The following is a 25,088-nucleotide window of genomic DNA, read 5'->3' as shown; positions in this document are numbered from 1 at the left end:
TTGAAGAGTTATCATCTCCAGTTGGAAGCTTTCTGCTGCAGCTAACTTTCAGCCAACCTTTGGTTTTTGCTTCCTCACGAGGCGGTACTAGCCATGTACTTTCTGGTATGGCAATCTCCATAAGCTTCCTAATCATAACCCTCTGCTCTTCTTCAGAAACCATTGCAAACCTATTGATAAGAACCCAAAACTGTAGTTTTAACCCTTTAACAATCATACTTTTAGACCAATTATGTGAGTAATAATTAAGAGTTAACACTGATTACGTGTTTTTATGCATTTCAGGCTTCAAAGTCCATTATGTGTAGAAATGTGCCACTTTAGCGAGATAAAGGAGCAAAGATCGGTTACTAAGGAGTTTCGTGATTAAAGGCCAAGTTTCGAGAAGAGAAAGCCTTTCTAAAAGCCCGGTCAAAAGCTGAAAAGTCGACGCGGGCGAAACAAAGACACAAAGTCGTGAGAACTTCCGAAGGACATATCTTTGGACTCGGACCCTCGAATGGGGCTACCTTTTATGTCAAAACGACCGCTCGGAAAGAGCTTTCCAATGGTCTAAGCCTTGACCCAATAAGAGGAATAGAAGTGGATGGAAAGTCTATTGAAGACAACTGCAGCTGAAGAGGCCTTTTTGGACTGAAAGATTTGGGTTTTGGGCCTGATTCTCTGGCCCAAAACATGGCTCCAAGCCCATGCACGATTTTTGGATCTGAAAGTATAAAAACAAAAGCTTAATTCTTTGTTAAGGGTAGATTTTTAGGTTAGAAAATAAAGGTAGCTAGTTAGACCTAAAATAATATAGATAATTCTAGATCTATTTTCATTAATTAAATTAAGCTTTAGTTCCATTTTAAATTCTTGTTTTAGATTAAGTCTTTGAATCATTGTTCTTGATTGATTAGATAAATAAAATAGTTGTTTTCTCAATTTCGAATTGTGTTATTTCAATTTATAGATCTGATTTTAATTCTTGTTGATTATCATTCCGTAGTTTAAATAGATTGAACCATTGTTAGTTAATTTAGTTAAGTTAGAATTTTAAAATGATGGGTAGTTATAATGAAATGGGAAATGATGGTTTGATGACTCAAGGCTAAAACCTCCATTAGAGGGGTTGATGAAGCCTTGATGAAAACTTAGTGGTATAGTGTAGAAACATTGTAGAATCTATTCCAATCTAGAAGGTCGTGATTCGCCATGAGAATGGGTGGACGACCTCACATGCTAGTTAGTACTCGGTAGAAATGCCATGAACACTAGGGATTAGAACTCGAATTTCTTGCCGTAAGAATGTAAGAATCGAGATACAAGAATCTATGTTAGGCTATAAGTTGGATTCGAGGTGGATTCAATTCCCCTAAATCCTTTATCTAGATTCAAGCACAATCATATTTCCATAGCATTAAGTAATTAAATTCAAGTAATCAAATTCAGTAAGTATCGTAGTATATCACCTTCGTAAAGCTCTCATTGACTTAAGACCGATTAATTAGATTAGAAAACAATTCCATGCTAGAGCACTAGGAGTGGAACGAACTTCCTACTCCACTATCTGTTCAATAGAAAGAGAGTAGAAACTTTGATAAATATAGACTCGTAAATAGTTTTAGTTTACTTACGTTTTGAGTTCATCGTTCATTTCGTAGGTAGACTATATATATTTTTTATGATTATCACCTATTCATGAACAAGTCCATCGAAGGTGCAACATCGGGACCAACACCCACTAACACATTGGGAGAAGCAGACAATGTTTTCCAAAAGGGGTCGATAGCCGTCAAAGGGATGGACCGCTCTTGCTCTTCAAACTCAATTAATTCATGAGCACATGGCAGTCCATGGCTCGTGCGCAAATAACACCAACACCTTATCTCTCCATTTTTAACACGCTTTATGCGGGTATCTATTTCTTCAAATAACAAGTCCAAACACTTGCATGAGACAAGGCCTCTGAGTTCACGAAACAAAGGAATCCGGTGGTGGTGCTGAGTTACAATCATAATTCTCTCGAAGGTAGCTTTAATCTCGGACATCTGGATCTCTAGAATCGGGTGGATTAAGCTAAACATACTCAAAAAATCATGACAGTTTGCATTTCCTAGTACACGCTTCACCTGAGCATGAGAACCTTCAACTCTATTGGTCATTGTACTCCCAAAGTGAATGTGTTGGTCAGTCCAACAACATACGACCGATCCCCAATGAGGAAACCAAGTCTCTCACAAATAACAAACAAAATTGTAGTACTTTCGACCCCCGTAATATTTTTCCAAAGCATCCCGCCTACTTGAAAATAACCTCTCTTCAATTTGACTACAGTGTTCCATGAGAACTAGGCCTTCTCTACAAGTTCTGTAGTTGGAAAAATATCATAACATTTTGGAAGGACGCACGTAGTGATATGTCATCTACATAGATGCTTGTGTGCGTTAGGGGAAAACTCACAAGAAGACTCATCGGGCCAAGTCCCCGCCGACACGATCACGAGATGGGCTTATGTCACCAAGCAAGCCACTAAAATGATGTAGGCCCACTCATAGTCGATTTGTTGTTTCGTGATCAAGCAAAGACTGACACACGGTGAAAGATTTCCACGTTGAAGTTACCCCAACAAACCGCATTTAAGGCCACCGATACCGCTAGTTTTGTAGGTAGCGTCTAACATGAAAAAAATGTTGGAAAAGTCCGAGCCAACTTAACACCTTCTGGATGGGCCCATAACAATCCCGTTATCTCCTTGGTATTCTCATCCTGTCTCAACTCCTCAAAATAATGTTCTTTTGCTAACAACTCACGCAATCTCTGCAATTGTGTGAGACCGTTCATATCCAATTTCCTCACCTTCAGCCTTGTAGTGTAGACTTGAGATATACTAGAGATGTTATCATGATACCTATTCTTGATGGAATCCAATATTTGTTTAGGTTTTATTCCACACTTACTCATCTCTAACAAATACTCGAACTCTGGAACGATTAGTCGAGTAGCAAATGCATGTCCTTCAAGGGTCTTCGCCAATGGATGGTTGTGAACACCATTAAGAACGACAATTTTTCAACTATCGACAGTGCCGCATTGGAAAACACCTTTTAACTTAAATGGACATCCCGATTTCTTGGTTCCCGACCTTCTCTTATTAGCCCTCTCTTCGCCTTCCTTCTTGTGTGACCGATACACACCCGAGCACTCGCAAGCCAAATTCAATCTTGCTACTCGATTTCCTTTGGCACACTCCGACTTTTCAATGACCACAACAACATTAACTTGTCTTCCTCTAGCGGTTGCCCAACCGATTGCCTCATTTTCGTGTATGAAAAACCTAAACACATAAAAACAACAACTATTATTAATACACTAATAAAAAATTATATTTAGAAAATTTAAAAAAAAAAAATAAAATCAATGCCTACTCAATCATACCTCTTCCGTAGTAAAAATTTCTGTTGTATCACTTAAAATCGGTTGACAATCCACATCATTCGAGTTTGCAGAGGATCGGTTCCCGGATAGCGGCAAAGAATTCTACATATAGAAGAATAAAACAAGAGTCTCAAACAATTTGCATTTAGTTTCAAAGTCACAAAAAAAAAAAAAAAAAAAAAAAAAAAAAAAAAAAAAAACTCTTAATTAAATTTAGTCCAAACGACCCAGCCATGTAGTTTCATAGAGGGTCCAAACGACTCGGCCATGTAGTTCTATAGTGTCCCCAAACGACCCGGAGAAGTCGTTCTATAGTTTTACCAAACGACCCAGCCATGTAGTCCTATAGTGTAACCAAACGACCCGGTCATGTCGTTCTATAGTGTTCTCAAACTACACCGCCATGTCGTTCTATAGTGTTCTCAAACTACACCACCATGTAGTTCTATAGTGTTCCCAAACGACCCAGTCATATCGTTTGGGCTCGGGTTTTGCATTCATTCGTTTTGCATTCATTTATTCAATCAATCAAGTGTTTTGTATTCATTTTAATCAAGTGTTACCTCATTATTTAGGTTTGCACTTTGTCGTTGACGATTTCTCGGCATTTCATTTGTTCGACTTGTCGCATCTTCAAATTCTTCACCTTGACCTTCAACATTTTGTTCCACTTCTTCACTTTCAACATATCTTTTATTTTCTCCTTCTCTAATTTGTTGTTCTTCTCTACTAATTTGTTGTTCTTCTCTAATTTGTTGTTGTTGAGTATGTAGAGAAACTTGAGTATGTAGAGAAACTTGAGTAAACTATGTAAACCCTAAACTCTAAACTGAGTAAATGAGTATTCTATATATATTTGAAATTTTGATATATTTCAAATAATTGAGTGAAATATATTTGTAAACCCTAAACTCTAAACCCCACAAACTAGTTTATTAAAATGGAAAATAACAAGTTTAGATATAAAACAAATTATTATTTTAGATTTGGATAATTGAGTGAAATATGTTTGAAATTAATTTTTTTTTATGTCGGTATGAAATTTGTAAACCCTAAACCCTAAACCCCAAACCCCCAAACTAGTTTATGATTCAAAATTTGAAAAAGAAAATAATAAATAATAAGTTTATAAATAAAACAAATTATTATTTTGAATAATTAAGTAAAATATGTTAGTACGAAATTTGTAAACAACTCTAAACCCTAAACCCCAACCTAGTTTATGATTCACAATTTTAAAAATAAAATAAAAGATAACAAGTTTAGATATAAAACAAATTATTATTTCAAATAATTAAGTGAAATATGTTGGTACGAAATTTCTAAACCCTGAACTCTGAACTCCAAACCCCAAACTAGTTTATGATTCACAATTGAAAAAATAATAATAATAACAAGTTTAGATATAAAACAAATTATTATTTTAGATTTTAGCATGTTTGATTACATGTAGCATGTTTGATTACATGTTTTAACTTGGTTATAAAGATACTATGTCATAACAGATAAAGAGTGCAGAGTGCATGTAGTTTTATTGATGTAATTGTGTTGTTTCTAACCCAATTTTTTAAATCGGATTTCAATTTTTCTAATTCAATTGAAATTATTTGAGTGCGTTTGGATGCGTTTGAGTGCGTTTGGAATCGTTTGAGTGCATGTCCACGTCGTTTGAGTGTACACTCAAACTACGTGACCAAGTCGTTTGAGTGTATACTCAAACTAACACTCAAACTACGCGGCCATATCGTTTGAGTGTACACTCAAACTACATAACCAAGTCGTTTGAGTGTTACTCACACTAACACTCAAACTACGCGGCTATATCGCCATATCGACTTGAGTGTACATATATACCAAACTACATTTTGAGTATACACTCAAACGATATGGCCGCGTAGTTTGAGTGTTAGTGTGAGTAACACTCAAACGACTTGTCCATATCGTTTGAGTATACACTCAAACGACTTGGCCATGTAGTTTGAGTGTAACTCAAACTCAAACTAACACTCAAACGATGTGGTCACGTAGTTTGAGTTTACACTCAAACGATGTGATCGCGTAGTTTGAGTGTGCACTCAAACGACGTGATCACATCGTTTGTGTGTATACTCAAACGACTTGGCTAAGTCATTTGAGTGTACACTCAAACGACGTGACCACGTCGTTTAAGTGTAAACAGAAACGACCCGGAGATATCATTTGTGTGTATACTCAAACGACTTGGCCAAGTCGTTTGAGTGTAAACAGAAACGACCCGGAGGGTTCGTTTTGGCGATACCGGTTGAATTGGTTGCTGGGCTTGGGCTTTGATGGCAAACTTGTAATATGGCAAATTTGTAAAATTTCTTTTTTTTTTAGGGGTTGCCCAATCCAATTTGATGAGTACCCGATGGAATCACCTAAATATATGTTCATTTTCATTTGAAATGTATTTGTATTTTTTTTTCAACTCGTCCAATTTGGAGTAACTTAGGAAGTTTGAGACAAACCAATGATGATTTCTATCTAGGGGTGGGCAATGGGCGGGTCCCTAGCCATTAAACATTTAAAGTCTTTCAGTTATTAGGGTCGGGCCAGCCCGACCCTAAAGTCCCCATAGGGTCGGGTCGGGCCGGGTCATAAGTCTAAATTTCAAGTCTTGACCCTACCCTAAGCCCTCTTTAACAGTTTAGGGCCGGGCCTATATATTTTCTTCTTTTTACTGCATCAGTTTTAAAACTCATTTATATTACAAAAAAAAATCAAAGATTTGCAAACTCAAAGTCCCACCACTTGGAAATTTGAATAACAACCAATCTAGTAATAATTCTTGATAAGTCTAACAATTTAAAATGCATATCCACAATCTAATAAACTGAAGTACATAGAGACTCATATTTATATTTCAAAATTACAATTAAAATGCACAAGACACATTTTGGAATGAGCTTTCACTGACATAAATCCGTTATTTCTTGTACTCAAATCTCACCAAAATTATATTTAACATTGAAGAACACAAAGACAAATAAGAGTATATATGGAATGAGTTTTTACTGACGTCAACCTATTTTTCATTAGGCTAGTGCCCAGTGCTCATTATTGTTCTTGGCGACTAGGTTAGACGGGGAGTTGTGAGGTGTACGTGAGTTGTGAGATAGAAACAATTAGGTTTATAAGTTTTTATGATATAAGACAATTTATTAGAAGTGCCCATACGGTAAGTGATAAATTACAAAGGACAGTGTTATTTTAATTGAAAATATGTAACAAGGAGTTGGATAGTTTTAGTTGTGTATTTTATAGTGAAATTATAACTAGGACTTGGTTAGGGCTTGGTTAGGGTCGGGCCTATGTTTCAAAACCTTAGCCCTGACCCTGTCTTAGAAGGCATTAGGGCCGGGTCGGCCCTGCCCTAAACTCTGTGAGGGCTTTAGTTGTGAGGGCTTTATAGGGCTTAGGGTCGGGTCGGTCAGGGCCGGGTTAAGGTCGTTAGGGCCAAATTCTCACCCCTATTTCTATCTATATAACAAAATAGAGTGGTGTCGGACCAACCACACCTCCCCCTAACCTTTGGATTAATTTTATGACATGGAGGATCTAAAAGATGATGGGGTGTGTGCAACTTTGTTAAGTCACTCCATAACCATTTGGTCAACAAAGGCTACATGGGCTGGGCTTTTAACATTGGGCCCTTTACACTTTGTGAATGGACACTATAACTATTTGGGATGGGCCTTTTATGTTAGGCCTTTTTACACTTTTTGGGCTTTTTAAGTTGGTGGACTTGGGCTGGGTTTTTGCCGCGTGATTGCCGTTGCCCGTCGGGGCGCCGCGTATTTGTGCCGTCTGAGAGGTGGATGCATCGGAGGGCAAAAGCTACAGTATCTGTGCCGCACGGCACGGGCAAATACTAGTCTAAAACATCTCAAAGCCATTTTTCTCTTATAAATTAAATATTAGTAAATAAATGTACCGTTTCATCTTTGTCAATTGTGCAACCAACACTAACTACTTTACTGTTGATAAATGAGCTGACATTTAGAGATGTGGGCATATGGAATGATTGTTTTGTCCATCTTTCACTTCCTCAACCCAGAGTATTTTATCTAACCTTTTATAAATGTCCTTTCAACCGAAAACTCACGAGCATTTAAGTGAACGTAGCTGAAACTACTGTCTTTGGAGTGTCCAAAGGTGACGACTTTCAGTCTTCAGAGTCTACCACAGCCATAGGTTGCAATATCTCATACTCCTTATTTTTATGTTGACATCTATCTCATATTGTTGATTGTTGTCCGATATTTCCAATATGCATTGTTATATATCGGTGATATTTTTGATATATAACAATATATATTGATATTTTGATTGTTTCACCAAAAAATTGATATCACTCATATATCGATATAGATAGATATATTTCAGTGTTTGAGGCATCCGATATATCAGTTGATATGGAAAAATTGGGCCTTGCTCTTTGATTTCTCTCAATCTCTCATTGTGCCCTAAAATTGTGTTATTGATCATTCTCAGATATTTGGACTTGCCAAATTTTCGATTAAAGGATACACTTACTGAAAGGTCTTGCTACTTGATAATTTAAAGAACTGTTTGTTGAATTTGTATGGGATACCTGATCCCTTAAGGACCTTAGAATTGCCATGCCATGCACTTGTGAGTTGTGACCAGTTTCTGAAGCAAGGTGGAACGGTTATATATCTTCAGTTCATTCACTTACCTTAATCTATATTTTCTTTATCTAGTGTATTGTTTATATGTCAGTTAAAATGTTTAAATTTGTCTCCATTGAGTTTGTACATGCTAGGCAGACTTCGAAACGAGGAACGAATTTTAGATGATAAACGAAATAAGAATCTAGAGTATGTGGAATATGCTAACAAGAATAGAGTTTTTGGTTGTTAATTTGAGCAGTGCGTGAACACCAAATTTCTGATTTTGATAATTCAAGGAGTAACTCTAGAGGACAAACCGCAGGAAAAAGTAACTCGAGAGGACACCTTTTTTTTTTATCACTCACAAGGACAGGGTAAATGAAAGGCCAAGTATACTCTTGTCGCGAAATTAAAAATGGCTCGGGTAAATGAAATATCAAGTATACCCTTGGAACTAAATAATAAACGGCTCGGCCCAACCGAAATGACCCAGTGTATATAGTATGAATAATGATTATTCATACCTATTTGGGATATGAACAATCACTGTTTATACATTAACATGAGCTATGAACACTCATTGTTCATATGAACAATCATTGTTGATTGTTCATACCTATTTGGGGTATGAGCAATCACTGTTCATACCTGATAAATGGTAATTTCAAGTTTATTGTCCTTTATGCCCGAAGTCCACAAGGCCAAAGTCCGTAAACGTCCGATTAATCAAGTTATCTTACTCACATGGGTTGGTAAGATAGGTCGAGTTAGGGATCCCCATACCTTAGGGCTCGGCAAGGTTCACAATTGGATTTACAGCTTTTAGTGAGTAGGATTTTAGGTTATTTCTCAAGTTTAGATAAATTAACGGTAATGCAAGTAACGTAAAATAACAACGATTGATTTCTACGTAAAATAAACAGGGATAGAGATACAAGAAAAAGGGTTAACTGTACTCATGCAAGAATCAATTTCAACAATTAGAGTACCATATCACTACAGCTCTAATCCATCTCGAGTTTATAGACAAACCCGAGACGGCGTTGAGTATCGATCCCTAGTGAGATGCAAGCATCTCTGAGCTCATCTCACTAGCATAAGGAGTTGAACTAATATTCCATCTTTGGAATATCATTTCAGTTCCTGGTTCGATTCTACATCAGCTGGACAAACCAGAGAGCTAACGGCCACTAAAGGGTATCGCGCGAGACTTTTTAAGTCTCTCACGAGACTATTCTGGAGTATCAGCACTCCAAACTTGGACAGTCTCAATCATTTTGGGACCGGATGCATAATCTACACCTAATTCCTAAGTAGTGATTATGAAACATTAAAGTGTCAATCTTGATCCTCACATGAACATCATTAACCGCCCCCCTTAGGAGGATTTTAGCTCATGGTCATTGGATAATTAATTGATCTTGTTGTATCTAATAAATAAGTAAATGAAGAATAGGAATTTAACTTGAAAAGAAATCAATTTTATTAAAATAAAAGACTTACAATATTTGATGCTAGAATAAAAAGCTACTAGAAGGAGAATGCACTACAACGAAAGGAAACTAATGCAAGAATATAAAAGCTAAAGTCCTAAAGTCTAACCTCTCATATATATATATATATATATATGTGTGTGTGTGTGTGTGTGTGTGTGTGTGTGTGTGTGTATCCTGGTCTCCGTAAAGCCCCCTCCCTCTATTTATTTCCTTTTGTTTTTTGTTTCCCCACAACATCCAAACCTTGTTTTATAAGGTTTGTCCTTTTGTTCTAACAAAATCCAAACTTTCTTTTCATACGAAACAAAATCTCATTTAATGTTTTCTTTGTTTCTCTTGGTAAGGTGTGGCCCTAACTTGCCACATGTCCCTGGTGACTCATCATGCTTTGTGGGCCTGCAGAGTGGGTCCACATGCTGTGTCCAGTGGCGGCTCGGATTTTGGCATTTTTACAACTTTCTGTCTTTCCGTAGAACTCATCGCCCTGGTTGCTCTGGCAGTTCAATTGCCAAAATCAGCGTCCAAGTTTGAAAGATGTGAGCTTCGAAGTTTGTTGCTTCTTTACACGTGAACCCATTTTGCACTGGTTTTGTCCTTTTGGAAACTTTGACTTTAGTCAGGCTCTGTTGGGCTTCACTGGGGTTGAGTGGGAAGACTTCAAGTATGTACAGTATTTGCATACTTTGATGCATGTTTTATTATCATATTCATGTTAACTACGGAAACCTGCAAAAGTACAAAAATATAATTATTTCATGATTATTAAACACATAATTGACCAAAATGATATGTCTCTCGGGGTTTAATATTACAGTTTTGGGTGCTTATCACACCACCCCCAAACAAACCTTTACTTGTCCTCAAGCAAAGAAGAGACATTAAAACGATAAGTGGCCAAAAATGTGCTATCCTAAACTAAGTCTCATTTCACAAAGTGCGGTTGCATTGACTGTATGCAACAAGACCTTAAACCACTAGGAATTTCCTAGTCCGAGTTATACCCTCGTGAGAGTTTTCCAGAGAAGATACTCACAAACTTCATCTATACTACAACGACTCAGTAACAAAGGTTTGTTCCCTTAATTAATCTCAGATATCTATACATCTCACTAGCGGGGGAAACAAGGATTAATTCTTTCGAAATTCAAGTTAATATACAATAATCAAAACATCTACATATGAGCATACATGCAGTGATCTTTATAATGAAATGTATGAGCAGGGCCGTTTCTGGATCCTTTGGATAGCGTCCATAAGTAGGTTCTCACAGGTATGTGTCGAAACACAATTTCTCTCTTATTTTTCCACTCAAGTTTTGCTAACTCCAGTATGTAGTGGGCACACATTTCCTCACATACTCAATGACAGTCAGAGGAGCCGAGGTCGAGAATTCACATCAACTACTTATTATCACACCATCCTACTTCTAATTGAGCTAGAGGTCTTTATTAGGTGTTATGGTGATTAGGTGGTAGTGTAGAAGAAAATGGAATGGAAAATTCAAAAATGATAAGTATGAAAGAATAAGGTCTTCGAGATATTTATACTAGAGAAATCCTTATTTTCTTTCCTGCTTCTAACATGAATTTCCATGAAACAATGGGTGTTTCGTGAAGCCTGTTTCTCAAGAAAAGTGTATGCTTCACTAGCACCTTTGTCTATGAAACAACCACCGTTCATGATATCTAATGTTTCCTTTTGATGATCAGAGAGACCATTAAAAAATGACCGGACTAAGACAGCGGTGTCGAGTTGATGATGGGGACATTCGAGAAGCAAATTAGTAAATTTGCTCTATGCTTCCGTAAAGGATTCCTAGGGATGCTGACGAAAGAATTGAATCTTCTGAAGCATCTCTGTAGTTTTCTTCTGAGTATAGAACTTTATCATGAATGCTTGTACGAGCTTGGCCCATGTGTCAAGGGATTGCGACGCTTCACCCGCGAGCCAAACTGAAGCTTTATTAGCTAAGGTGAAGGGAAACAACCTAAGCAAGACTTGTTCGTTGGTAACAGTCGGATGGTGGAAAGTGGTGGCTACTTGCTGCATCCGACGAAGGTGATTGTACAGTTTTTCATGGTCTAAACCATGGTAAACAGGTAACAAACTGAAAATGTTTGGCGGAATGCGAAAATCACCTGCAATCTCATCGAGTTTAATGCAGGAAGCAGGTCTTTCCTGGGCCATAACTATGGGAGATAATGGCAACAGAGATACTTCACGAGGTTGGTTTACGGAGGAAGAATTATGTCTAAGGGACGAATTTTAATTCTAAGCTCATAAGGAACACAAATTTTAATTCTAAGTCAATTATGTCAGAAATTAGTAATTACTTTGAAGGAGGGAGGTGAACCACGCCTTCCCCGAAATTGCTAACGTGAGCAAGTAAACTAGGATAACGTGTGAATATTCCAGCAGCCAGGTCACAAGAGAGAATTGAATGAGGTTGTCCGTGCTAGCACGTTCCTTAATTAGGTAACCTCAATCTTTCAAGTTTCCTAGACACTGATGGAATAGGATGATGATTTATGATGGTATATTATGCAATTATTATTAGTAAGATTGTGATGAAATTTAATTATTAGGATTTTTTTTAGGGGTTTTGAGGTTTTAGTCCTACTTATAATAGAGATATTAGGCTTTGATACATTTATACTTGAAAATTATACTTTAGTCCAACTTTTGTCTTGTATTTTGCTTAATACCTAGAATACCCTTACACGTGCGTCTCACATGTTTGATTAATTTTAGGACCAAAACCTAATATCGCTACTATAAATAGGACCAAAGCCTAAATACCCCTAATTTCAGGCAGATAAAAGGGATCGATTTCCACTATCTTTTGTTGTTGCTTGCAAAGACAAGCGGCAAAGTATTTGTTGTTAGACTTACAAGCCATGGAAGAGGTACTATGTTTGGTAGAGGTGGAGAAAGATGGGCTGCTGTGAAGATTCAAACAGTATTTAGAGGATTCTTGGTATTATTTTCTTGATGTTTTAGTGTTTAGTTCATCTCATTCCATTCTACTTGTTCACTTTTTTCATGGGTGTTTGTGACTTTTGATTGGTGATGAATATTTAGTCATAGATTGCTTTTCATTGGTTTGTTTAATTTTCTCTATTTTGCATCTGTCTCAGATAGCTTTTTGGTTTAGTTCTGATTGGTGTCCTTTAATTTCTCTATTTTTAGTCTGATTTAAATTGCATTTCAAGCAAGAAAAGCTCATAGAGCTTTAAAAGGACTAGTTAAACTACAAGCTCTTGTAAGAGGTTATCTTGTGAGGAAACAAGCTACTAGAGCCCAAAGATAGTGGGAATCGATACTTGCAGGCCTAAATCACGATCACGAAGAACCAACACCGACACTTCAATGTCGGAATCTGGTGAAGATTCATCATATCAAACAATCTCCTCTCCATTTCCATGCCAGATACCAGCTCGTCTATCAATACCCGAAGGCTGACATTATCATCAAGACTTCGATTGGAGATTCACTGGGGATGAATGTAGGTTCTCAACTGCAAAAAGCACACCGTGGTTTATGAATTCTACTAGTTCTCAATTGCACAAAGCACACCGCCAATGCTGAAGACTGTGATCAAGCATAGACAGGCAAAAAAAAGAGTTAAACAAATAAAACAAGAGCATGTGAATAGAGAAATTCAAGAGCTAGGAGGGCCTTATCAGAGTAAACTTTCCAGTTTCGGATAAGTACGGATAGCATAGCACCAAGTAATCCAAATAGAGCACCAGAGGAAGTAACAGCTGGGTTGTTCTTGATAAAAAGTGCAGCCGTCAAACTACCAACAAAGGCAGAGAGTATGTAGACAAGCCCAATCCTCCCTACAAAACAGAAAGAAATAAGAAATTGTAAGCATCAACCACAGTCATATAAGAATTCTGGCCAAGTATTCATTTGTTTCGGAAAATGATAAGCAACTCACATGACCCAAACTCTTGCTCCAAACAAACTCTAACAAATATTACACTTGAGAGCCTAATATCGCTACTGATAAATTCTCATGCAAGAAAAGGGCAATCGAAAGGGAAGAATCATAATTAATTCCTTCTGTATTAATCCCTTTTATCTGTCTGAAATTAGGGGTAGTTAAGCTTTGGTCCTATTTATAATAGTGATATTAGGCTTTGGTCATAAAATTCATCAAACATGTGAGACGCACGTGTAAGGGTATTCTAGGTATTAAGCAAAATACAAGGCAAAAGTTGGACTAAAGTCTAATTTTCAAGTATAAATGTATCAAAGCCTAATATCGCTATTATAAGTAGGACTAAAACCTAAAAACCTTTTTATTATTATTATTTTTTTAGTTTACGTAATTAATGTATTATGGAGAAGGAGGGAAAACACATGCTATTACTAAACATGCAAATAAAGACGAGAAATGCCAAAATAAATGACTAATTATGTAATTAATACTCTAATCATGCAATAAACACATGCTAGTTATACACAAAAAATGTACACAGGCAACCCTATATTACTCAAGCGTGAATAGTACACGTCCTATGCATGCAATAATATATAGCTACGGATACATAAAAGAAAACCTACACCTGCAACTATAATGCGAGCTAGGGGAATATCGAGAACGAACTCATGCAAGGTAATGCCGCGTACGTGAATGAATATAACATACATATACAAAAATAATCTAAGCAGGCGGTTTGAAATCATGCAGACATCCAAATATATTCGAATCATATTAATCGTGTTAACGTCAATATGTACTGACAAACCACACATACTCAGGAAACATTCTATACATGCAAAGAGTTCTCATGCAAATATGCGATGTAAAACAGGTTATAGCAATCAATTAAATTTCTCGACAAAGTTTGAGGAATTTAAGAATGCGAAATCTGGTGTCGCGCAACTTCACCTATTAGAATTAAACGATCGAAGTAACTCCTGAGCTTGTGAACGTACTAGAAGTTGGATAAACAAGTCCAGAGAGTCCAAAATAACACTGAGAAAGAAAGTGACTTGGGCATGAAAACTTGAGTGCTGATACTCCAGGTTAGTCTCGCGCGCTACTATTATAGTCTCATCCGAGACTGTAAGATCAATGCAGTACTTCAACTTCCTACGGAATTCTTAGACTGTACTAATGATGATAATCAAGATCTGGTTCACAGATATCTGTTAGTAGAAAAAGAAAAGTTGGTACAAGCAGGTACGTAACACGTTAGTATCGCAAAACAATTGAAAATAAAAAAAAATGAGGGGGTAGGAGAGGGGGGTTGTCCGTGATGTATTCCAGTTGTTATGTTTAATGTCTAGAGTCCTTAGGCGTGCAGCGACGCCATTTGATAAATGGTAATTTAGGGTTTGATTCATTAAAGTCTGCAGTCCAAAGTCCAAAGTCCATAAACATCCGTTTAGTCAAGATATCTTACTCACGTGAGAATAGGTCGAGTAAGGGATCATCCATACCTTAGGGCTCGACAAGGTTCACAACTAAATTTACAGCTTTTAGTGAGTATGATTTTAGGTTATTTCTCAAGTTTAGATAAATTAACGGTAATGCAAGTAACGTAAAATAACAACGATTGATTTTTACGTAAAATAAACAGGGATAGAGATACAAGAAAAAGGGTTAACCGTACTCATGCAAGAATCAGTTTCAACAGTTAGAGTACCATATCACTACAGCTCTAATCCGTCTCAAGTTCATAGACAAACCCGAGACGACGTCGAGTATCGATCCCTAGTGAGATGCATGCATCTCTGAGCTCATCTCACTAGTATAAGGAGTTGAACTAATATTCCATCTTTGGAATATCATTTCAGCTCCTGGTTCGGTTCTACATCAGCTGGACAAATCAAAGAGCTAACGGCCACCATAGGGTCTCGTCGCGAAACTTTTTAAGTCTCTCGCGAGACTGTTCTAGAGTATCAGCACTCAAAAACTTGGACAGTTTCAATTATTTTGGGACCGGATGCATAATCCACACCTAATTCCTAAGTATTGATTCTGGAATATTAAAGTGTCAATCTTGATCCTCACATGAGCATCATTAACCCTCCCCTTTGGGAGGATTTTAGCTCATGGTCATTGGATGATTAATTGATCTTGTTGTATCCAATAAATAAGTAATTAAATGAAGAATAGAAATTTAACTTTAAAAAAAATGAATTTTATTAAAGTAAAAGACTTACAGTACTTGATGCTGGAATAAAAAGCTACTAGAAGGAGAATGCAATACAACGGAAGGAAACTAATGCAAGAATATAAAAGCTAAAGTCCTAAACACTACAACAGAGGGGCTCTTTTGCAGCGCATCCTTTTGCCACGCCAAAAATTTATTGCTAAAACACATATATTGTAACGCCAGCTAGCACTGCTAAATGTCTTCCGTTCCATAAGGCCCGTCTTACTTGCATTCACATATTGCAATACCTAGACCGTGACAAATGTTTGCTTTTATTATTTTTAAGAAACAATAACAAACATTTTTTTAAGGAATTTTAGCATTAGCAACGCAGTTGTCGCTGCAACAATACATGGAATTATTTGCAACACCGTATTCATTGCTATAAGCTTTAATCGATTTAATATTTACGGTTTCTCAATATTTGGTATACATTTATTGCGGCGACTGTGGCGTCACAATTGGACTCTTTCAATTTTCACAGCCTTCTTCGCGGGCTTGCTTTTGGGTTTTAGCTCGAACAAAATAATAAAATATTGAAAAAAAAAAAAAAAAAAAAAAAAACCTAAAATCACTTCTTCTCTCCAACCGCTCCCTCCCCTCTTTAGTTTCTTCAGCAAATATTGCTATTGCTAGGTGGCTTCAATCTTCCACCCCCGAATTAAGGTTAGTCTTCTTCTAAATTTAAGATAATTCATATAAGCTTTCCAGATTTCTCGCAATCTATTTTTTTTTATTCATATTACATATTAAATTTTAAAACTTTGTTTTCGGTTCTAGGATTGGGATTGGTGTTTTGATTTTAAGATAATCTCCCACCACCCATAAAAAACATTAGTTTTGATTTTGGGTTTGTTGAAAGTTTTGATTTTGGGTTCAATTAAAAGAATCTGTTATTTCACGTACAATCAGAGTTCGCTAGCATCAGCTCCACTACCTTCTCTCGTTATGTCAACCTCCATTGAAAACTTAATCCCAGATTGTTCACCAGAGTCTCCCTTCTTAGACTCATAAAAACTCATACCCTAGCATTTAAAAAATTTGTTGCGATACTCGTTTACACTATCAGGATTCTTTATCCACAAATTATAGTTTCAACAATCCGCGAGCTAGAACATAATTCCACATTATCTGGGCCATCCGAGCCTGAATCAGACACAGATGTAATGTCCTCCAGGGTATTGAAAAAATTGTCGTCTTCTTCTTCTAGGCTAAAGAAGCCCCTAAATTTTTTTTTTTTTTGTAATGGGTTTGAGTGGATTTGATGAGAGATTTTTGTCATGTTTGAATGATTTATGGACCAGGGTTTTACCTTTATTAATTAATCTTTCATTTTACATTGTTTTAGACTTGGAACTATGCCAGTTTATGTTTTCGGCTGCGAGTGGTCTACTTCTAAGAACTAATCTTCTTTCTGTATGGCGTTGGGGTATGGTGTTGCTAAAAACCAGTTCTGTTGTAGTGCCATATTTTTTATCCCTATTTGCATTTCAGTGGGTCTGTCGGGTATGAGAAGTTAAACGAGATACTTACTCTGCTCCTACATATGATATGGATTTGCGTATGGATCTCGAACACGAAAGGTCTTAATCTGGATCTCTATCTATAGTTGTAAGGGATGCCGGGGCAACTCGCAAGTTCTGATGCCGGGTATGGGTATCGATCACGATCTGGAGATGGAACAGCTGCTCTAGGTACCCTTGCTTCTACGCCACCGAGGATTAATGACTGGACTTGGATCTACTAGTGAAGCTACTTGGTCTCGTTACATGAACACCTTGCTACTATTTGCATATTATCAGTATATTAAAACTTTCTTTTATGGTTGCATATTCTCTTTTGCTATGCTGCTTGTCAAGGATGCCTTTGTACATTTTAGTGGATGGAATTTGAATTGGTTTCCGCTCCCTACTCATTTCAGGAGCCATCATTTAACACTCATTTGAGTTGGATATATTTTCATTTGCATATTATTTACTAGATATCATGGCCTGACACAAGGTAGTCACCACCCTTTTATCTTTCTATATGTTATGCACTGAAGTTGTCTCTCCTTAGTTCTGAAGTTCGTTTCCACTATTGGTTGTTGCTCATTAGGAACAAAGATAAACACTAGCAATTTAAATTAGGTAAAAATTCCTAATCTTTGTAAGTAACAAAGAACATTCCTAGTCTTTGTAAGTAAAAATTCCTTTACCATTTAAGGTGCCAATTGTGCATGCAAATCATCTTTGGACTGACGAAGATGGTCTACGTTTTGTGGGGTATTTGATTTAACCTTGAAGCACTATTATTGCTGAATAATGGAAATGTTGACACTTTGACTTTTGAAGGATTGTGCTCTTTTAATCCTGTGCCCCAAAATTTGTGATTTTTTCATGTCTGGAATCTTATGGCCATAAAGCGTCACTCAGGTTTAGTTAGGACTTAGGTGGATTGCGTAAAATGTATCCACCAGAATAACTAAGTGTAACAATGCCTTTTGAAATTAACACATTGTTTTCTTTTATCAATTTTCATTGGTAGTGTGAAATTGTGTGTGAAGTTAGAAATGTACCTGAAACGGTAAATTGAAACTCTTTTTAGAAATGGGGCATGTAGATGCCAGATCACAATCTAAAGATTCTGCTAATGCACGAAAATTGACACAACTAATTCCTATATTCTGGTGCTGATCAAATCTAGGGATGCTGATATACAAGCTCTTTCCGACTTGAGTGGTGCTCTTGACAAAAAGGTAATATTACATATTATCAACATAAACATAAGTGTTACAAACTACTTTACACCAATGAATCTATCTGGGCCATATCTTTTTGTAGAGTTGGTTTTTTTTTGCGGTGTTTGCCTAATTAGTTAGGTAATTTTCTTCTTTAATATTCTCTGGCTTATTATTTTGATCAATGCATCAGGTTTTGTTAGCCAATCTATGTATTCACAAGACTAATAGACAATGTCTAACTAGGAAGCTTTCAATCTTAAAGTGTTCAAATTTGACACTTTTTTAGGGATTCACCTATTGAAACCATTTTCCTTGGTTTTATTTCCTCTCTCTTGTATAAAGCATCAGTTTAGATTAGGTTTTTTCATCCGGGCAATTGGCTTTGAGACATCAAGCCACTGTTCTTATTGATATATTTTTATGACATCTTCCTGTAGTTATCTGCGAAGAGTCAGACGGTAAGCCCTTGTAAACTGACTAGAAGTTTCAATCAACAAAATGACATCCTAACAACAAACTTTAGCACTTCTATTGTTTTGAGGGCGGGATGATTTTAGTTGGGAATTGTTTTGGCGGTCACCTTGCGCTAACAATTTAGGAAACCAAAAGAAACCCTAGAAAAGAAACTACCGTTACTCATAAAAAAAGGGATAAAAGAAAAATAAACCATTCTTCATCGACTGAGGAGGCTGAGTGTAACGCCCGAATTTAAAATACGTATTTATTTATTTAAAATTTGTTGGATTGGATTTGGGATACGTGGGCCTGATTTCTGGGCCCGAGTCTGTGTTGGGCTTAGGTTTCAAACCCAGGTATATATACATATTTTTCTAGAGAATAGGGTTTTTAGATAAAAATAAAATAAAAATGGAGGTGGAGATAAAAGCTCGCTTGCTAGAGTGTTAGAGCGCGACGATTCGGACTAGGAGGGATTCGTGGTGCTTTTCATTATTGTGAGTAGATTTTATCTTTCACCGACTACTAAAACTAGAATTTTTGTCTATTTAAAGCTTACGAATTTATTGTCAAAATATATGAGTTTTCTATTTATTTTTGTTGTTCATTCTGTTGTGTGCTGAAATATTCTATCTGCTGCTGAAACCAAGTTATACTGATAAAATTGGGTTTGATTACTAATAAATTTTAATTATTTATCCATATAGAGATATAAACTGTTATTGTGAGTGTTGTTAATTATGTTATCAATTTCATTAGTTTTGGTTGGACTGTTTTGTTGGTTGTCGGGGTAGAATCGGTGGTGGCTACTGATTATGGGTTTTTAGGAGTTGAGAGTGCATCACACCTTGAAAATCGAAGAGTCAGGAACAAATATTGTTTTTCCGAATTCTGTCGAAATTCAGGGTGTGACACTGAGTGTACCACAAAAATTGTTTATTCAAATTGCTAAAAGCCATTTTTTTTCATCATCGTTTTTTTCTTTCTATTTTTTTCTTACTGATTTTGTCCATTAATCTTAGACTATTGGTCTTGTTTTAGCTTAAATATGGTGAATTAGCAACGTCAAAGCTTCTTTGGTTACTGATTCTCGACTGGTACATCCTTTAAATTTAGAAAATATATACTTCAAGTTCTGATTTTTGGTTTTGTATTTTTTGGAATTAAAGTTTGAAGCTTTAGTTATTACTTCAAACTTGAATCTTTGGTAATGGTTTATTCTATTTCATATATACTTCATTCTCTCTTATCCCCTAGTCGTAATTTATTTACCTTTTTTTAGTGTTTATCTATAGGAATTGAGGTTCTCTCCACTGTTTCTATACACAATTCCCGCAGTGTTTCAGGTTATAATAAATTTCCTTGTAATATTTTCGTTAATTTATGAGTATGATTGATTTTTTGTCATTGTTTTGTTGTATGATTATTTCGTTGGGTGTTTGGTTTTTCATTATTGAATTCTTTGTTTGATTCTCTTTACTTTATATTTGTTAAATTCATTTTACTTCAAGTATGCCAGGTTATTGGTGTAGAAAATTGTTCATTGGTTTTTACTGTCACATACCATGTAACCGAATCATCTTGCTCATATTTTTTTAGGCAAACCTAAGTTTTAGTATCTATAATTCTGTTATTATGTATCATACTAACTTGATGGATTTTTTTTTTCTTTTGAGCTGATGGGATCATCAGCTACAAGCATTTGCTGCTTGTAGGATTGTCTGTCCTCTTAGTTTTGTTCTTATAAGAACCTAAGGAGTGAAATTTGAACATGACATCATTAAATCCCCTTTTGCACTTGCACTTGCATCTCCACCACAACAGACTCTTATTAGGCACTTGGTTTAGTTATATACAATGAGATTTCCTCTACTGTAGTGTATTTAATTTCACTATTTCTATTTTGATTGAAAAAGTTAAAAATCTAATAAACTGCCATAACTATTGAAAAAAAACTGGCAATATTTTCCAACGTAAGCATAAGTAAACTGGCAATTTCATCTTTTTAACGAACCAATATCAATCAAACCATCTAGGACGCAATAAACAATCTCAATAAATCATTTAATCATGCCCCTCAAAAAGACAAAAATAAGTATATGCTACTAATCAAGCATCTTATGTTGGGAAATGGGACAGACATGGGGTGAACCATAAATACTTGATCTTGAACTTGTATCTCTAGTTCGACAGTCTAATATTTTTAATCTTTTTCAAATATTATGGGTGAATTATGTGCTTGCTGGTTTCCGTAACGTGTGTGCATGCTTGCTGAGATGACTTATGTATTATAACCGAGTTATGGTGATGACTGCTGGCCTTTTTTCTCTGATTTTGGTTGCTTTTCAATCTTTCTATCATGTGAATGCATTTTAAGGACAGTAGAAGTCTTATTGAATGCAATCTTGAATACAATACCACTTTGTGAAGTTAAATTACACACTGCATTATACTAGTGAAATTTTGAATTTACTTGGTCTTCTTTAAATGGTTATTCACTACTAAAAAAATGACATATTATGACGCTTGTTTTTTATCTATCTTGACGGCTTTGTTAAAAACCGTCAAGATAGGTGTTTTAGTAATATTTTTATGACGGCTATTGCAACATTATGTCGTGTATGACACAAGCGTCAAGAAAATATAATAAATTTATGACGGCTGTTGCAACATTATGTCGTGTATGACACAAGCGTCAAGAAAATATAATAAATTTATGACGGCTGTTGCAACATTATGTCGTGTATGACACAAACGTCAAAAAATATAATAAATTTATGACGGCTGTTGCAACATTATGTCGTGTATGACACAAGCGTTAAGAAAATATAATAAATTTATGACAGCTGTTACAACATTATGTCGTGTATGACACAAGCGTTAAAAAAATATAATAAATTTATGACAAATTTGTTACAACATTATGTAGGTGTATGACACAAGCGTTAAGAAAATATAATAAATTTATGACAGCTGTTACAACATTATGTCGTGTATGAGACAAGCGTCAAGAAAATATAATAATTTTATGACGGCTGTTGCAACATTATGTCGTGTATGACACAAGCGTCAAGAAAATATGATGGTGTTTCTAAAACACTCAAATTAGCAATAGAATAAACCGTCAACCTTCTCACAATTTTTTGGGCACCAACTGGGTTGGACCATTTTGGCTTTCACTAAACCAATAATAATAAAAAATAAAAAATAAATCGAAACGAAAAGAAAGAAAACCAAAAAAAAATATCAAACATAAAAAAAACGAAATAATGAAAATAGGTAGAGCCGGGAAATTTTGGTCACGCCCCTTTCTCTTCTCTCTCTCGTAAACCCTAACTAGTTAATTCTCTTCAACTCTCTCTCTCTCTCTTCCTATAGATTCCTCAACCCTTATAGTTGAAAGGGAAAGCAAAAAATTATGGGAGATCCGGAGAAAAAAACGAACTCGAAGATTTGAGAAAGTCGATGTTTACACTTCGTTTTGCTCCTACTCCTTTTGATTGATGTTAATTAATAAATAAAGTTAATCAATGTTTGTTTGAAAATAACAAACATAAAGTTTCATGAGCCAACGTTGATACATGTTTTTCAATCAGTACTCTCTCTCTATTTGTCTCTTCATTTCAATTATTTTTCTCAAATTCTCAATCTTTGGTCAAGTTCTAGGGGTTTTGACGCTGTAATCATCTATCTCTTTTCACTCAAAAATATATTTAGCTAACCATTTTGGGTTTATAATTAAGGTTTTCATTGGCTGAAAACAATCTTCATAGTTAATGCTTCGTTTTCTTTAGTAGCTAAATTAAAACCTTAACAACCTTCATTTTGAGCTTATAATGGATATCAGTTTTGTAGTATAACAATACCTTCATTTTGAGCTTATAATGGATATCAGTTTTGTAGTATAACAATTGGTACTTGTTTGTTCTTGTGGCATTTTGCATATTGGTACTTCAAGTAAACTAGTAAATACAAATAGGTGATTGTTAACTTATGCTTATGAGAGTATATATACTTGAAAAGAAAAAAGAAACAAAATGGAAAGTTCAACTCTAAGCTCCTTGTTTTGGTCAACTCGAGAATATAAACAAAAATGGTTTGGAGAAAATGATATATATAACTTACATGGAGCTTTAAGTAAGAGATGGTTCTGAAAATATTCCCTTACTAAAAATAGTTCACATTCATGGTATGCGTCTTTACGAACATTCGACTTTGGTATTGAATTTGCAAATGAACCTTCAGGCATTTACAACCTAAGTTGACATATCAATGCTTTGGTCGTATGTTGACATTCAGTAATCTTAACTTCCACATCGCCATATTGTAATTTATAGCTAGCATGACTACATCACTCTACATGGGGTTCAATTCGGTCCCCGATTGACAGTTATATTTTTCAAATTATGATTTTCCAACTGAGCAATATTAGAAGCCCCTAAAAAAAAAGGAAGTTTCTCTTGCACAAAGTAAGCTCTCTTGCGGCTGAAAGCGGATCTTTCCCCCTCTTCCCCCCATTCTCAATATTCAAATTTCAAATACTAATTTCAAGTTTCAAAAGGCAAGGCAATTTGAGTTCTCTATATCTTATTTAATCGATCGAACTCTCATCAGTTATATATCATCTTTTTATTATAGTTGTCATCTCTATTTTCTTCTTTTCTTAATAGTCTTTCTGGTTGAGTCTTTCTCTTAACGAACAATTATCCTTTAAACTAGTAAATACAGCGAAATGCATATTGGTACTATTGGTAAGTATTTCAAGTATCTACCAATGTTTGTAGTATTATCATTACTATTGGTACTAGTTTACTAGTTTCCTTATTTGTTGAAATACAATTGGTTGACCAAGAGTTCGGTTCATAACTCATATTTGCTTTGATACAAAAATGAAGAAGACTATATAAAGTACTTGAAATTTTAATTGTTCGCACTAGATTCCTCACCGGGTTACTTTTGGGTTGAGGTTGGCCATTAATCTACACTTACTGCTTGACTAGACTAGCCATGGTGTTTGATACTTATATGTCCCAACTCACCACCACCATACTACTTCATACATATATTTTGAGTTGGCATTCAAGTAATAATTTTAAGTCTTTAGTTGGCTGGTGGGGGTCATTACTCCCTGCCTCTACCTTTTGGATAATTATGTCAGCCCCATTAGTTACTATTTTAATTCAGATTTTCAAGGTTTTGTAGAATTTGAGTTTAATTAGCATTTTTAGGTCTTTTAGGCTATTACTATTTTTTGGATTATTTTAATTATGAATTTCAGTTTCTATTTTGATTAGAATTGGTTTTAGGTTAGATTTCTATTTTGAAAATTGTGTTAGATTATAAAATGAGGTGTAGGCCTTAGGCCAAGTTAGAGTTGATGAATACTAAAAGTTTGTGTGTTTAGAGAAAGGTTTCTATGTTTGAGAATCAGTCTCAAAGTCAGATCTTTGTACTTTACGTGTGCATCGATGAAAGAGTCACCTATAAGCCCGTCCCCCATCCAACATGAACTGTTATCCTAAAAATCCAAAATCCTCTTACCAAACAGAAAAGTTGGTCAGATATAATATTAGAGAAAAAGAGCTGTGTCATGATTTTGACCACTCATTGAACCAGTGATTTTCTGCCTCTCATCCTCTCGTCAATTGTATGGTAGCTTGAAACCTTGAGTTGGATCCAAACACCATTCTGGAAATTTAATGAGCAATTTAGAACTGAATTTGTTTTCCTCTCTTGTTGAATGAATCGGAAAGTTGAAGAGCGTTTATGTTCCACACCCGTGATGGAAAGCGTAAGGGTCTGCCTTATTGGAAGGGTGGGTAATAAATTGTTATTGCTAATCTGTCTTACAAGTTACAAGATTCTCATGTCCTTGTTTTTCCTAAGAACGTTGTTTTATGATCTATTGTTAATTGATATAATCCTGGATGATTACGATCATGAAGGAAAGTGTCGTGTTGGTCACACCAAATGGCCAAATATTGTAATGCTCGGACCTTAGACTCGAGGAATATACTTGTGTAAAGGAAGGTATTGATTGGCTTACATATTTTACTGTGGAGATTCTGTTGGATCATGAATCTATAGCATAGAGGATGAATGATTATAGCATAGAGCGTTTAAAGAGAATTGTAATCGAAATTACAAACTTGTCGTAGGGCCCTCGAGA

Source organism: Coptis chinensis, chromosome 7 (assembly GCF_015680905.1).
Source record: "Coptis chinensis isolate HL-2020 chromosome 7, ASM1568090v1, whole genome shotgun sequence".
NCBI classification, from domain to species: Eukaryota; Viridiplantae; Streptophyta; class Magnoliopsida; order Ranunculales; family Ranunculaceae; genus Coptis; species Coptis chinensis.
This window is presented reverse-complemented; position numbering follows the sequence as displayed.